The sequence below is a fragment of the Canis lupus genome, chromosome 7, assembly GCF_011100685.1.
Source record: "Canis lupus familiaris isolate Mischka breed German Shepherd chromosome 7, alternate assembly UU_Cfam_GSD_1.0, whole genome shotgun sequence".
In the NCBI taxonomy this organism is placed as follows: domain Eukaryota; kingdom Metazoa; phylum Chordata; class Mammalia; order Carnivora; family Canidae; genus Canis; species Canis lupus.
This window is the reverse complement of record NC_049228.1, coordinates 38,610,825-38,626,580: the sequence shown is the minus strand read 5'-3', so window position 1 is coordinate 38,626,580 and position 15,756 is coordinate 38,610,825. Positions and strand designations below refer to the sequence as shown.

The following is a 15,756-nucleotide window of genomic DNA, read 5'->3' as shown; positions in this document are numbered from 1 at the left end:
AAGCAGGCTCCATGCAGGGAGCCCGACCTGGGACTCCATCCTGGGTCTCTAGGACCACGCCCTGGGCTGAAGGTGGCACTAAACCACTGAGCTACTTGGGCTGCCCAGGGCATTATTATTATTATTATTATTATTTTTAATTTTAAGTCATCTCTACACAGAGCATAGGGCCCAAACTCAGGACCCCGAGATCAAGAGTCAAGTGCTCCACCAACTGAGCCACCTGGGGGGTCCCCAGGGCACTATTTTTTTTAAATGTCAGTGAGGACTAGGGCACCTGGGTGGCTCAGCGGTTGAGCATCTGTCTTCGGCTCAGGTCCAGATCTCAGGGTCCTGAGATTGAATCCCACATTGGGCTCCCTGCATGGAGCCTGCTTCTTCCTCTGCCAATGTCTCTGCCTCTCACTCTGTGTCTCTCATGAATAAATAAAATCTTTTTTAAAAATGTCACTGAGGATTATCTGGGAAGGAAGATGATGGCAGAGATACACCGAGAGAGGCAGAGACACAGGCAGAGGGAGAAGCAGGCTCCAAGCAGGGAGCCCGATGTGGGACTCCATCCTGGGACTCCAGGATCACGCCCTGGGCTGAAGGTGGCGCTAAACCACTGAGCCACCCAGACTGCCCTTAAAAGTAAAATCAAGGGATCCCTGGGTGGCGCAGCGGTTTAGCGCCTGCCTTTGGCCCAGGGCGCGATCCTGGAGACCTGGAATCAAATCCCACGTCAGGCTCCTGGTGCATGGAGCCTGCATGGAGCCTGCTTCTCCTTCTGCCTATGTCTCTGCCTCTCTCTCTCTCTCTGTGTGACTATCATAAATTAAAAAAAAAAAAAAAATTTTTTTTAAATAAAATAAAATCAAGAAAATGATCCTTTACTGTTGTATTCTAAAATAACCTTCTCTTCTTATATTTAAAAAAAAATAATAATCTTGTTTTCAAAGCCTGTTGTAGGAGTTTTTGAGGTGCCAGCTGCTATTGGTACTGTGACTAGCACCCCTGCTAGTGCCCAGTACATAATAGATACTGAGTAAACATTTATGCCGTGAATGAATATGTTGGAAACATTTCTTTCTGATCTCTATTTCCCTTCAGTGGACATTTCCTGAATTAAATTCATTGTAGCAATAGGTCTCAGCCTCTCAAACCCTTCCACAATCTCTGAAGAGCAGGTGAAGTGACAAGATTATCTTTTTTTTTTTTTTTTTTAAGATTTTGTTTATTTATTTGAGAGAGAGAAAAACAGAGGAAGCATGAATGGGGGTGGGTAGGGAGAAGCAAGGTCTCTGCAGAGCAGGGAATCAGACGTGGGGCTCAATCCTAGGACCCCTAAATCATGACCTGAGTCGAAGGCAGACACTTAACCACCTGCGCCACCCAGGCCCCCTGACAAGGCTTGTAACTTGTACAGCCATCCACTTCTCCCCAAAACTCAACAATTTTCACACGTTCATTTGAGAAACATCTATTGGTCACTGACTACATGCCCAGGGCAGAACAAGGAGCTGGTGTCAGCTTCCCTGGGTTATTTTTATAGTTATTCATTCAGCAAATATTTATTGAGCACCTACCATATATTCCAGATGTGGAAGCTGATGGAGTGTGCAAAACAGATGTGGTCCTGCTCTATGGGCATGGAAGTCCCAGTGCCATCACTCTCAACCCCATCAGACCCAAAGCCTCTTCATAAATCGGATCATGTTTAGTATCTCTTTTGCCATCTGAAAGAAATCCACAGATAAAAGAGCATATCTACACAATCATTTTTTGTAATGTTTTAAATACAATATAAAGCAAAAATGCAGGTGAGGTCAGTGATAACAAAAGTGTATATGCTTGAGCATGACTTCCAGGATAATAGTGAAGTGCTCCGATGCTTCACCTGTACTTGGGGCCACCTTGAAATCATCTGCTACAAATGCAGATGGATAATGGGGTTGCTGTGGGTGATACCACTTTTGAAATTGTGACCAACTCCAAAAAATTACTTTATGCATAGACACTTCGCTGGAAATTTTGGTGCATGTTAAAACTGTGCAAAAATTCACCATGTTTCTTTGTAAAATTCACGTTCTTTGCTCAGATCATGGCAGACTGGCTCTTTGTCTCCATGACTGTCCAGTAGAAAGTGGGAGGTTGGGTGAATGATAGGAGCCTAGCAGGATTAGCCATCTAGTGTCCCCTGGCCCACCCACAGTTTAACCACTTGCTCCGGCTCCTTGTCCCCAAGGCTGAGAAAAGCAGAACTGCCTGGAAGGAAGGCATTGCCTGGCAAGAACTCTAGGTCCAGGGTGGCTGGTGGCCGTGGGAGGCTTCAGGGGCAGGACCTCTGAAGAGTCAGAACAGCCCGGTCACACTGCATATCTTCAAACAGCAGGAAGTCCTGACACCCAGGAAAAAATGTGGTGGGGGTCTGGGGACTGGGGGGTTGGCTTTCCAGGTGCCAGACAGCAGGATTCCAGCTGAAGCAGACATAAAGGTGATAATCAAATAAAATCTCTGTTATAAAGGACCTTAAAACCTATAAAAATACCAAGAGTGTGCCAGCTCTGGCCTCCCCCCTGGCACAGGGCTGTGTGCCAGACTATATCTATTTATTTTTTAAAATATATACATATTTTAAGCTGCCTGGGAAGTGAGGCTATGGGAGCTCTTGTATCAGGGTGTAGATCAGGGCAGGAGCACCAGGGAACATAACCAGTCAAACCCAGGCAGTGAGAGCAGGCAATATTTTCTTATTATTTTTATTCCTTGCAAATTTTATTTGTTAATCTTTCCTAATCTTCTCTATAATTCATACATCTCAATATATGCTGTATTTTAACAAGTACAACATATAAATATATAACTCAAACCAATATATAACCCATTAATGAGATAATCATTAATATAATTATACAAATATCAATCATAATTAATATGAATCCTTAGTAAAGGAAAAGCCTTTATTCCTTATTAACTTTTCTCTAATATATTTATTTTTTAATTAACCACAAAAGGGTGTGTATTTATGGTAAAAATATACTCACACAGCACTGAAGGATATAAGGTGAAAAGTAAAATTCCCCTCCTCCCACCCCCAAAGCCCCAGTTCTATTTCCCAGAGGTTAGAGTTTCTCATGCAAACCTTCCCTGAAATTTTTTCTGTCCATATGCAAATATATACATGTAAATATAGCATAGACCTTTTAAAAAACACAGATGTGTGCTTCTAATATGCATCTTGTTTGGCAGTTTGCTTTCTGCATTTTACAATATCTTGGAGGACTTCTTTCCATAATAGTACACTGAGAGCTACAAGTTCTTTTTGGCTGGGCCTAGATTTCCTTTAAACCAATGCACCCCCATTTATTTAACTGGGAAGTGGGTGCACTCTGGAGCCCCAGGGGGTGCGGGGTACAGCAAACCTGACAAAAATGAACTCACCCATGCAGGCATGTTTCCAGCACACCTGGGGAAGGGCAGAGGGCCCACGTTCCGGCAGGTGGCTATGCTGTGTGGGTCATCCCTTCTCCCTGTGCTAACTGGGTAAGGGTTTGCATCATGGAATTACAAGGAAACTAGGAGTCCAGTGCCCACACCATGTGGATGAGAAATCTGTGGTTAAGGATTGGCCAAATCACTGCCAGCTGGTAGAGGAACCATACTGGCTCCCAAGTCCCCACAGCCAACCTGTCGACCCACCCTATGGCATCGGTTCCTCCCCGCCTCACACCCCACCATCCCTGCCTTCCTTCCATCAAAGAAGGATTCTCCTGCCCTGGGAAGAGTTTTGAAACCATTGAGGGCCTCCCTCTTGTGCCCCAAAGAGAAAGGTAGGTAGAGGCAGCAAGCAGCCTTTGAGGTGACTTCTGTGGTGAGTATTCCATCATCCATCTGATGGATGGATTTTTATTTATTTATTTTTATTTTTTAAAGATTTTAAAGATTGTATCTATTTATTCATGAGAAACACACAGAGAAACACAGGCAGAGGGGGAAGCAGGCTCCATGCAGGGAGTCCAATGTAGGACTCAATCCCAGAACCCTGGGATCCAGCCCTGAGCCAAAGGCAGACACTCAACCACTGAGCCACCCAGGTGTCCCCAATTCCTTTTTAAAAACATAACTGCAAGTAAATAATCCCATCCAGCCATGTTGGGTTCTCCATTGCTTCTTTTCTACTGACCCTCCTTGGTGGGAACCCCAATGGGAAGGGAGAAAGGGACTCCAACCCAGCAGCCAGGAGGGAGGAGGTGCAGAGATCCACCTCCCCACTCTACCCTTCTCCACTTCTCCACACTCCCCCACCCAGCACAGGTAGTCAGTGGTGGGAGGGGTTTCAGCCTGGGGCCTGGCTACGTTGGTTTCTAGGTAGATGTGCCTGGGAGCTAGGTCTCCTTAGAAGGCTTATAGGCTGATCTACAATGAAGTATGCTTGGTCAGAGTTCAGGAGAAGATTTTGTAGTGAAAGCCCAATGTATGACATCCTTAAGGGTCTTTAGCAGTCAGATGGCAACATGGCTGCATCTTCCAACAGAGGTGGCAAGGAGGTGGCTGCCTGGACACAGTGGAGGGTCAACTTCTGTCCCCCAGAGACAGGTGTTGTAGGAAAGTTGTTGCAGGATGTGACATAGGCCTGGGTGTCACCCAGGGCCTGCTATATAGCCTCAGATGTGGAGGGTAGGGGAAGATTCTGGAATAGTTAGGAGGAGCAGACAGTGATCCTAGCAACAGGAGGGGCCAGGTGCCAAAAAACTCGGTACAAAAGAGAAGCCCACTGGGTATCAGGCCACCTCTGTCCCTGCAACTCCAAACACAGAACCACTCTTTTCCCATTTCCCTTAGTCCTGGAGACAGATGGCCTGAGGGCCACTCTGGGTCAGGAGGCCTTTGCACAGTGTGTTCAAAATGGCCAGACTCCAGAAAGTGGCCTCTGTGTTCAAGAAAAAATTATGGGGGCACCTGGGCGGCTCAGTCAACTAAGTGTCTGACTCAGTTTCGGCTCTGATCGTGATCCAGGGTCCTGGGATCAAGTCCCTGGAATTGAGTCCTGAATCAGGCTCTCCACTCAGCAGGGGAGCCTGTTTCTCCCTCTCCCTCTGCCTGTTGCTCTGCCTGCTGCTCTGCCTGCTGATGTCTTCTCTCTCTCTGTCAAAAAATAAATAATTTAAAAAATCTAAAATAAAATGGAAATACAGACTTTATTCAGGATAATCTGGATAGGGGAGGGGACGGAGTGTGGTCTCAAATGCTAACACAGCACAGGCAAGTGGGGGTTACAGCCAAGGAGCAGGTGGAGCAGCACCTGACCCCTCTAAGAGGTCATTACTAAAATTATATTAAATTACGTGGAGAGGGTGGGGATGGGGGGGGCTGGATCCTGGCTGAACTGACCCAATGGGATCCTCGCTGAAGACAGGCGAAGGTGGGCAGACATCATGTGGGGACCTTGGGGTCAGATGGAGAGTATTGGGGTCAGATACTGGGGGATGGGGAGGAGTGAGGGTGTGTTCTCGCCAAACTGACCCAGCAGGGTCCTTGCCAAAACCAGATCTGACACGGAAGTGCACAGAAGGGCCTGGGAGAAGGTTCAGGAGCCAGACTAACGTTTGGCCAAGCAGAGAGAATCCCTGTTGTCCGCAGGCACTACTGTTCTCTCTGTGCAGGGTCCAGGGGCAGATCCAGAGCACCAACCACCACCACCCCCCCGCCCCCCTGGGAGCTGGTGAGACTCTGAGGCTGGCGCCCCCCAAGCCTGTCCTGGGCAGGGATGGAGGGGCTGGTGTGAGGCCTCCCAAGCAGAAACATGAGAGGAGCCAGGTCTCAGCTGAAACCCCTCCTCCCGCTGACCACCTGCATGGGCACCTCCTCACTCCTGGCCACTGACTTGGGGTCCCCTCTCTCTGCCCAGTGGGGTTCCACCAAGGAAGTAGAGTGAACTCAACACCATCTGATGGGATTATTTACTTGCAGCTCTGTTATTTATTTGTTTGTTTATTTATTTATAAATATTTCATTCATTTATTCATGAGAGACAGAGAGAGAGGCAGAGACGTAGGCAGAAGGAGAAGCAGGTTTCCTGCAAGGAGCCTGTTGCGGGACTCGATCCCAAGACCCTGGGATCACGCCTTGAGCCAAAGGCAGGTGCTCAACCACTGAACCACCAAGGTGTCCCTGCAGCTCTGTTTTTAAAAAGGCGTTGGTCGGGATCCCTGGGTGGCGCAGCGGTTTGGCGCCTGCCTTTGGCCCAGGGCGCGATCCTGGAGACCTGGGATCGAATCCCACATCGGGCTCCCAGTGCATGGAGCCTGCTTCTCCCTCTGCCTATGTCTCCGCCTCTCTCTCTCTCTCTCTCTCTGTGACTATCATAAATAAATAAAAAATTAAAAAAAAAAAAAAAAGGCGTTGGTCAAGGAGGAGAAAATCCAACTGGTGAGATTCCCGGAATGATTTCATGATTTCATGGGCCTTGTTCTGCCTTCCCCGGTACAAGTGAGAAGGCACCCTGAATGGCTCTGAATCCTGGGTTAAATTTCTGAACCCCTCACCTAATGCCCCCCACGGAGACTCCTCATGTGGTGGGAGAGTGAGTTACGATTAGTGAATCACAGAGTTCTATGGATCTGGTTCCATTTTCACACCGGGCTGCACACGGAATCACCTGGGAGCTTTAGAATCTTCCCACGCCAGGGTCCCCACACCCCTGCTTGAGGCTCAGCGGTCTTCCGTCTGGGGTGCAGCCGGGAGTTGGGTTTTAAAACCTTCCTAGGTGCTTAAAAAAAACAAAAAACAAACAAACAGACAAACAAAACTGGCAGCCCAGGTGGCTCAGCGGTTTAGCGTGGCCTTCAGCCCAGGGCGTGATCCTGGAGACCCGGGATCGAGTCCCACGTCGGGCTCCCTGCATGGAGCCTGCTTCTCCCTCTGCCTGTGTCTCTGCCTCTCTCTCTGTGTCTCTCATGAATAAATAAATAAAGTCTTAAAAAAAAAAACCTTCCTAGGTGAAAAATAAATAAATAGAATAAAATCTTCCTTGGTAATTGCAAAGGGCAGCCAAGTTGGGGACCCCCACCCCCCAGTTAGCTTCTGCCTTTCCTACATCAGAAAACAGGCCTGGGGAGGGGAAGGTCTTGTCCAAGGCCCTGCCTTTCTGGCCTCCAGTCCTGGGCCCAGTGTCTTCAGCACTTTACCCCAAGCCCCCTCCTCAGGGACATGACAGACCTTCATCCCACATCAGGGCCCCCAGCTCCCCAGCCCTCACACCCTGGGTGTGGCTGATTGGGATGCTAATTCTCCAGCGCTCACCCTCCGGGCTTCACAAGTACCTGTCAGCTCACCACTTCCTCCGGCCTCCTCCAACGCTTCAAAACTGCGAGAAACTGAATATGGCCCCAAGAACCTTTCATCCAGTCCCTGCCTTTCATCTGAGCCCTTTAAAGTGCCGTGGAAAGCTTCAACTATCAGAGAACCTCCAGGAAGAAAGAAGGTGGGAGTCAGGTACCACTTTGCCCATTTCCCTGCTGACAAAACCAAGGCTCTGTGAGAGCTGCCAGGCGTCCCTACTTCCTCGAGGCCCAGTTCCTCCTGAGACGAATCAGTTAATGGGAAATCTACAGGCACTGACCAGACGCCACTGAGGCTTCCAGAAACAGATGGTGAGGCCCACAGTTGCTCTTGGACATATGCTCTCCCATGTCCTTTGTGTCTCAACACCTTCCCTGGGTGCTGTGCTCCTTGCCTCTGCACGCCCAGGAGCTCCTGGCCGTCATGCACCGTGTGAGCTGGGCCCAGAATTCCACATGCCCCTGGGGTCCTGCTCACACACACACCCCCACCCCGCCCCCTGAGAGCTCAAAGGCCAGGTGGGACGCCCAGGTGAGTACATCTGGGAAAACACTAAGATGTGACAGACGGGCAGTGTGGGTGCCGGGGAGCCCTGCCAGTCGCAGGCCATGGAGGGTGGGAGGGGGCAGAGGCAGAGAGCGTGCACAGGGCCCCCCACCTCACTCAATCCACAAGATGGCCAATGCCACAGGCAGGATGGTGTTCATTCTCATGCACAGGTTGGCTGTGGCTTGCACTTGGCCTGACTCCCCAGCTGGGCAAGCCCTCTCCTAGGCGAGCTCCTATGCTGCTCCAAGGCACATTTAGCAGCTCAGAGTGCTTGGGGGCCCTGCTCTGCCAGAGCTCCGACAATGGATAAGGGACTAGAGTGAAGACAAGTGTGAGCACCTGCACCCTTCCTGGTGTGGGAGTCTTGAGCGTGGGGAGCTGCCTGAGCCCATGGAGCATGCCGGTGGCAGAGGCTCCCTGGCCCCCCAGTGATGTACCCTGAGCCCCTGTGGTGTACCAGGTACTGGGCTGGTTGGAGAAAAAGTCAGACCCAGCTTCTGACAGGGAAGGCAGGCAGGTGAGATGGGCAGGCAGGCAGCAGAAGACCCTGACCTGGTCCTGGTCCAAGACAACTTTTGAGTGTTTGCAGCCATACCTCCATGGGGGACAGAACCCCAAGTCATATATCTCAGGCCAGGAGCTTTGGTGTCTGCGTGGGAGGACAGGTGTCACTTGGATGAGGCTGCAGGAGGTTGGAGGCTGTCCTGTTGGGCTCCAGGCTATGAAATGACCTCCCAAGGAACAGCTCTGTACCATTCCTGAACCAGCTCTGACTTCGATGAATAGCCGTGGGGCCGAAACAGGGCGAGGCGTTATGGAGCCTAAAATGGAGGCTCCCCAGCCCCCTTATCCAGCCCTGGACTCCACCCCCAGGCCTGAGATTCCAGGTCTCTCACCTCCAAGTGAGAGACGCAAACTTGTCTGCAAACTTGTCATCCAAATGAGACGTCCACTCAATCTAATTCTCTCTTTGGACCCGCCAGGAGGCAGAGATGTGCTCAAGTTTCTGATCCTCTCCTGCCCTAAATGCTTCCAAAACATCTTGGGGTTAAGACAAAGGTATCTTAGCCCCAAGGGCTCAGCATAGACCTGCCCTCCCTGGAGCCCTGTCTGAAGGGCATCATGCTCCTGGCCCACCTGCAGAGCTGGAGTCAGGTGCTTTCAGAGCAGGGCTGATTCCCTCCAAGCAAGGTCTTCCCAGAATGGGAGCCCCTGGGACTTCCCCTGGGGCATCCTGGACACAGCCCGAGACCTCCCAAATCCAGAACACATGGAAGGTTACAAGAATTTAAGAGTAGCTGCTGTACAAGAAGTATGGATAGTTTATTTATTTATTATTTTAGAAGGGGAGGCAGGGAGGAGCAGAGGGAAAAGGACAAGCAGGATCCCCACTAAGTGCAGAGCCCCACAGAGGGCTGGATCCCACGACCCTGAGACCATGACCTGAGCCAAAACCAAGAGTCAGATGCTCAACCGACTGAGCCGCCCACAGATATTTGACGCATGTGTGAGGTAAAGCGTGAAAGCCCCTTGCCCCACAGATGAGCCTACCTACCCAGTTTGGACTGTGGGCTCTGAGACGCTTTGAAGGAATCACATATGTATTGGGAGCCTATTACCTACAGATTTGATGGCATGCTAGGCACAAGATCGTATCATGCATTCATGCTCACCAAGAAATTATTCTCGGGTTCGGGGAACAAGATTTGTCTGTATAAAAACTCTGCATGTCAACTTCCAGGTATGAACGTTACACACATGCCCATACTCGGAGAGGGGTCATAGTGGCTGCCCCCAGCTTGATTTATTTACAGGTTTCTCCTTTTTCCTGGGGCTCTATTTGATTTCTACAGAAAGTAGGACTCACACCAGGGAGCTGTGGGGTGGGAGGAGGGGTGGGCAGGCCCAAGAGGAACTGTGGATTCACGGCAGAGGGTTTGAGCTGGGGTGGCAGGGGTGGGGGGTATCTAGGAGGAGCATGAGCCCTCAGAGGAGCAGGGCCGGAGCAGGGGCCTGAGCAGGGGCAGGTGGGGTTTGGGAGGTGAGGAGGGATGGCCCCAGGTGGAGTAGGGGTGCGAGATGACCTCTGGCTCTGGACCTGTCTCCCCACCATCACCCTCTGCTCAAGTCTGGGAAGGGGACCCCTACACAGGGTCCCCACACTGGGCAGCACCTGGTAAACACCCCCATTAGGTTTGCAGGAGGCCATGTGCAGAACCTGCAACGGGTTCTCTGGCGGCTGTGAACCAAGGGCAGCCTTGCCTCTTCTGGAACGTTGCTTGGTGGGCTCCTGAGCCCCTCACTCTGGGAGAGGCCCCTCACCTCTCCTGGGCCCAGAGGCCCAGGGCCATGCATGCAGCAGGTGGGGTGTTGCTTCCAGCATGCTGAGGATGAGGTGTGGGTCAGCACTTAGGGCCTTCACGGGGCTCAGCCTGGCTGCGGCCTGGCCCCCATCATCCTGCAACATTCCTGCCTTTATGTCCACACTCTTCTCCCCAAGGCTTTGTCCTAATGCACCTACACTCTGCCTCTGCCCCTTGTGTAGGGAGCTCCCCAGGGCTCCCACTGAGCTTACTCCATTCTGATCTGGTGGCTGGGGCTCGTGGGGCCTGAAGCCCAGACACCCATCGTGCCCACTCTCCACACCACCCCAAACTCACCTCCTGTGCCTGTGTTCACAAAGCAGCGGACCCTACCTTCCCAGAGCCATGCTCTTGTCCTCAGGTTCAGTATCTTCTTCCACTTCTTTCTTTCTTTAAAAGATTTTATTTACTTTGAAAGAGAGAGAGAGAGAGAGAGAGCGCGCGAGCACATGAACAGGGGGAGGGGCAGAGGGAGAGGGAGAAACAGGCTCCCCGCTGAGCAGGGAACCTCATGTGGTGCTCAATTCCAGGATCCTGGGATCATGCATGACCTGAACCAATGGAAGCCACTGAACCCACTAAGCCCCCCAGGCACTCCCTTCCACTTCTTTCAAAGACACTGAGTTTTGCTTTTTTTTTTTTTTTAATTTTTTTTAAAAATTTATTTATGATAGTCACACAGAGAGAGAGAGAGAGAGAGAGAGAGAGGCAGAGACACAGGCAGAGGGAGAAGCAGGCTCCATGCACCGGGAGCCCGACGTGGGATTCGATCCCGGGTCTCCAGGATCGCGCCCTGGGCCAAAGGCAGGCGCTAAACCGCTGCGCCACCCAGGGATCCCTTTTTTTTTTTTTTTAACTTCTCATTCTGGAAGAATCTCAAACAGTAGAGTGGATGGTATAGTCAATGGTCCAAACCCAGCTTCAACTGTTGTCAATTCATATCCAATTTTGCTTCTTCTGGATTCCCCTCTTCTTCATCCTGCCCCCAAGCTACATTATTGTGGAGCAATCTCAAACATTTTATTATTTCTTCTGCCAGTATTTCTATGTATTTCTGAAAGACAATAAAAATACAGCAAATCACTATCATAACTAAAAAAAAAATTAATCGCAATTCTCTAATATCTCATAGTTAATGTTCACATGTCCTAACTAGTCCTAGACATGAATTTTTCTTCAGGCACCTGGGTGGTTCAGTCAGTTAAACACCTGACTTGGGTTTAGGTCATGATCTCAGGGTCCTGGGATCAAGCCACCTGTCCTTGGGCTCTGCGTGGAGTGGGGAGTCTGCTTGTCCCTCTGCCCCTCCCCCTCCACTTGTGCTCTTTCTATCTTTCTCAAAGAAATAAATATTTTAAAAAACAGAAATGAATTTTTCTTTTTTAAAGACATCTCTGTGTCCAGCGTGGGGCTTGAACTCACAAACACAGGCATCAAGAGTCACATGCTCCACCAACAGAGCCAGCCAGGTGCACCAGAAGTGAATTTTCACAGGTGGTTTGTTCACATCAGGATCCAAACATTGCATCAAGTTGATAGGGCTCTTTGGTCCCTGTTAGTCTATAGATGGTTCTCTCTCTGTCTCCCTCTCTCTCCTATTTATTTGATGAAGCGGCTGACATTTGTCCTGAATTTCCCACAGTCTGGGTTTTGTTGATTGCATTGCTGTGGCAATGTGTGAGCTGTTGCTAGTCCCTGTACTTCTTCGAAGCTGGTAGTGAGTTCCAATAGCCGGCTTACACTCGGGTTCTTTGGGGAGAATGATGCATTCATAGGCGGTGATGTGTATTTCTGCCAGGAAGGAGAGCTAGCAGCCAAGCTGATCATTGCTCAGGCTCATTACTTGACTGGAGGCTGCAAAATGAGGATGTCCTAACCCTATCATTCCTTCCCTGTTTATCAGCAGAGCACTTCCATAAGGAGAAACTTTTCTTTCTTTCTTTTTTTTTTTTTACCATTTTATTTATTCATGAGAGACAAGAGAGAGAAGCAGAGACATATATAGTCAGAGGGAGAAGCAAGCTCCCTGTGGTGACCCTGATGTGGAACTCGATCCCAGGACCCTGGGATCACGCCCTGAGCTGAAGGCAGACACTCAACTGCTGAACCACCCAGATGAAACTTTTCTTTATCAACAGTTTGTTTACCTTGAGCTACAGTCATACAGAAAAGGCAGGACAAATACTTGCTTCATTGTTTACCAGTTCTTAGTATACAGGATTTGTTCCCTAAGACAAACAATTTTTGTTTTTTATGACCATTATGAAATAACAGAGAGATATATATGTGTGTCTATCATCTATCTATCTATCTATCTATCTATCTATCTATCTATCTATCTCCTTTTTTTTTTTTTTTTAGTGCGAGAGCATGTATGTGCATGGCACATGAGTGGGGAGGTTGGCAGAGAGGGAGAGGGGGAGAGAGAAAGAGAGAGAGAGAGAGAGAGAATCTCAAGCAGGCTCCATACCCAGTGCAGAGTCCGACGAGGGGCACTATCCTCATGACCCTGGGATCATGACCTGAGCTGAAACCAAGAATTGGATGCTTAACTGACTAGGCCACTCAGGTGCCCTGATTCTAATATATTTGATATGTTTCAACCTATTCATTATTCTTACTGATATTCAAGTCATCCTGTTCAACCAGTGGGAGCCTTTGCAACTTATTTCCTGAGAAGCTAGCTTAATAGTTTTTGTTTTGTCCTCTGCAGATATGATCGACTATTCCAGACTCATCCATTTGCTGCCTCTGACCTAAAATGAGCCATTTCTCACGGAAGGCCCAGTGTAAGGGGACCCTCCTCCTCGTCCTGGTCCTGGAGCTGAGTGCCTGGCCCAAAGTTGACACTCAGAGCATATTGACTATAATCTGAAAGAGGCCTGCATCATTTCCTCTTCCGCTGAGAGAGTGGAACTGTTTATTTAAAACCCTACATCTTGCTCTCCGGAGGTGCTCGTGAGCCCAGAAGCCATGTCTTACCCCGCTGATGATTACGAGTCCGAGGCTGCTTATGATCCCTATGCTTACCCAGGCGACTATGATATGCACACAGGAGACCCAAAGCAGGATCTGGCTTACGAACGTCAGTATGAACAGCAGACCTATCAGGTGATCCCCGAAGTGATCAAAAACTTCATCCAGTATTTTCACAAAACCGTCTCGGATTTGATTGACCAGAAGGTGTATGAGCTGCAGGCTAGTCGTGTATCCAGCGATGTCATTGATCAGAAAGTATATGAGATCCAGGACATCTATGAGAACAGCTGGACCAAGTTGACTGAAAGGTTCTTCAAGAATACACCTTGGCCTGAGGCTGAAGCCATAGCTCCACAGGTTGGCAACGATGCCATCTTCCTGATTTTGTACAAAGAATTATACTACAGGCACATATATGCCAAAGTCAGTGGGGGCCCCTCCTTGGAGCAGAGGTTTGAATCCTACTACAACTACTGCAATCTCTTCAACTACATTCTTAATGCTGATGGTCCTGCTCCCCTTGAACTACCTAACCAGTGGCTTTGGGATATCATTGATGAGTTCATCTATCAGTTTCAGTCATTCAGCCAGTACCGCTGTAAGACTGCCAAGAAGTCAGAGGAAGAGATTGACTTCCTTCGCTCCAATCCCAAAATCTGGAATGTTCACAGTGTCCTCAATGTCCTCCACTCCCTGGTCGACAAATCCAATATTAACCGGCAATTGGAGGTGTACACAAGTGGTGGTGACCCCGAGAGTGTGGCTGGCGAGTATGGACGGCACTCCCTTTACAAGATGCTTGGGTATTTCAGCCTGGTGGGGCTTCTGCGTCTGCACTCCCTTTTAGGGGATTACTACCAGGCCATCAAGGTGCTGGAGAATATTGAACTGAATAAGAAGAGTATGTATTCTCGTGTGCCTGAGTGTCAGGTCACCACATACTACTATGTCGGTTTTGCATATTTGATGATGCGTCGCTACCAGGATGCCATCCGGGTATTTGCCAATATCCTCCTCTACATCCAAAGGACCAAGAGCATGTTCCAAAGGACTACATACAAGTATGAGATGATTAACAAGCAAAATGAGCAGATGCACGCGCTGCTGGCCATCGCCCTCACCATGTACCCCATGCGAATCGATGAGAGCATTCACCTGCAGCTGCGGGAGAAATACGGGGATAAGATGCTACGCATGCAGAAGGGTGACCCACAGGTCTATGAGGAACTTTTCAGTTACTCGTGCCCCAAATTCCTGTCACCTGTGGTGCCCAACTATGATAATGTGCACCCCAACTACCACAAGGAGCCCTTCCTGCAGCAGCTGAAGGTGTTTTCTGATGAAGTGCAGCAGCAGGCCCAGCTCTCCACCATCCGTAGCTTCCTCAAGCTGTACACTACCATGCCTGTGGCCAAGCTGGCCGGCTTCCTGGACCTCACAGAGCAGGAGTTCAGGATCCAGCTCCTTGTCTTCAAGCATAAGATGAAGAACCTAGTGTGGACCAGTGGCATCTCTGCCCTTGACGGTGAATTTCAGTCGGCATCCGAAGTTGACTTCTACATTGATAAGGACATGATCCACATTGCAGACACCAAGGTCGCCAGGCGCTATGGGGATTTCTTCATCCGGCAGATTCACAAATTTGAGGAGCTCAATCGAACTCTGAAGAAGATGGGACAGAGACCCTGAGGACATTCACACTCTTGTTAGGAACTCATTTTAGGGTCTTTGTAGGTGGGGCCTATTTTTGTCTCCATGAAGCCTTTGCCTAGATCAGCCATCAGCAATTCAGCTGAGTTGAAGTTTATTTGGATTAAGGACTATTTGGATTTTAAATAAGTCTCAGTAAAAGATCTTCTTTGGAAAAAAAAATAAAAATAAAAAATAAAACCCTACATCTTAAAAAAAAATTAAAATAAAACCAGACATCCTGGTGCAAATTAAAATGAAATAGTATCTCCTTGGAAGTGCCTTCTCTCCTATGTCCACTGACAGTCTGTGTCTGATCGGACCAACTTCAAGTGGTATTTTACTTGCTCAGATGTCCCTCATCTGTTGTGGGCAACAATATCCAGCAAAGGGTAGTACTGTGGAAGTACACACCCACTGCTTGCCGGTCTGGAACCAATCTTAGGTTACACTGGCTATCTGCTAACACTTTAATAAATTATTTGGGAGTAGAAAAGACAGGTATTGGCAGATTCTGTGTTCTCCTAATGCCTCTCTCTCCGCTTGCCTTTGTCCAGGGTGAGCACACGCAGGATATGTGATATACACTAATTCTGTACCAGACCATGTCCCACACAGAGTCAGAGAACTTTTGAAGCAAAGTTTTACCATATGGTGGAAGAGGACAAAATCGTCAAAATGGAACGGGGTTTGAGTCCAAAGTCGATGTGAAAGACGCCTCAAAAAGCTTTCACCAGGGACACCTGGGTGGCTCAGTGGTTGAGCGTCTGCCTTTGGCTCAGAATGTGATCCCAGGATCCTGGGATCGAGTCCTGTATCAAGGTCCCTGCAGGGAGTCTGCTTCTCCCTCTGC

The 15,756-nt window shown here is 49.1% G+C and overlaps 1 pseudogene; it reads left to right on the top strand.

The window, feature by feature from the left end:
• Positions 13,180 to 15,078, top strand: LOC480109 (eukaryotic translation initiation factor 3 subunit L pseudogene; annotated as a pseudogene).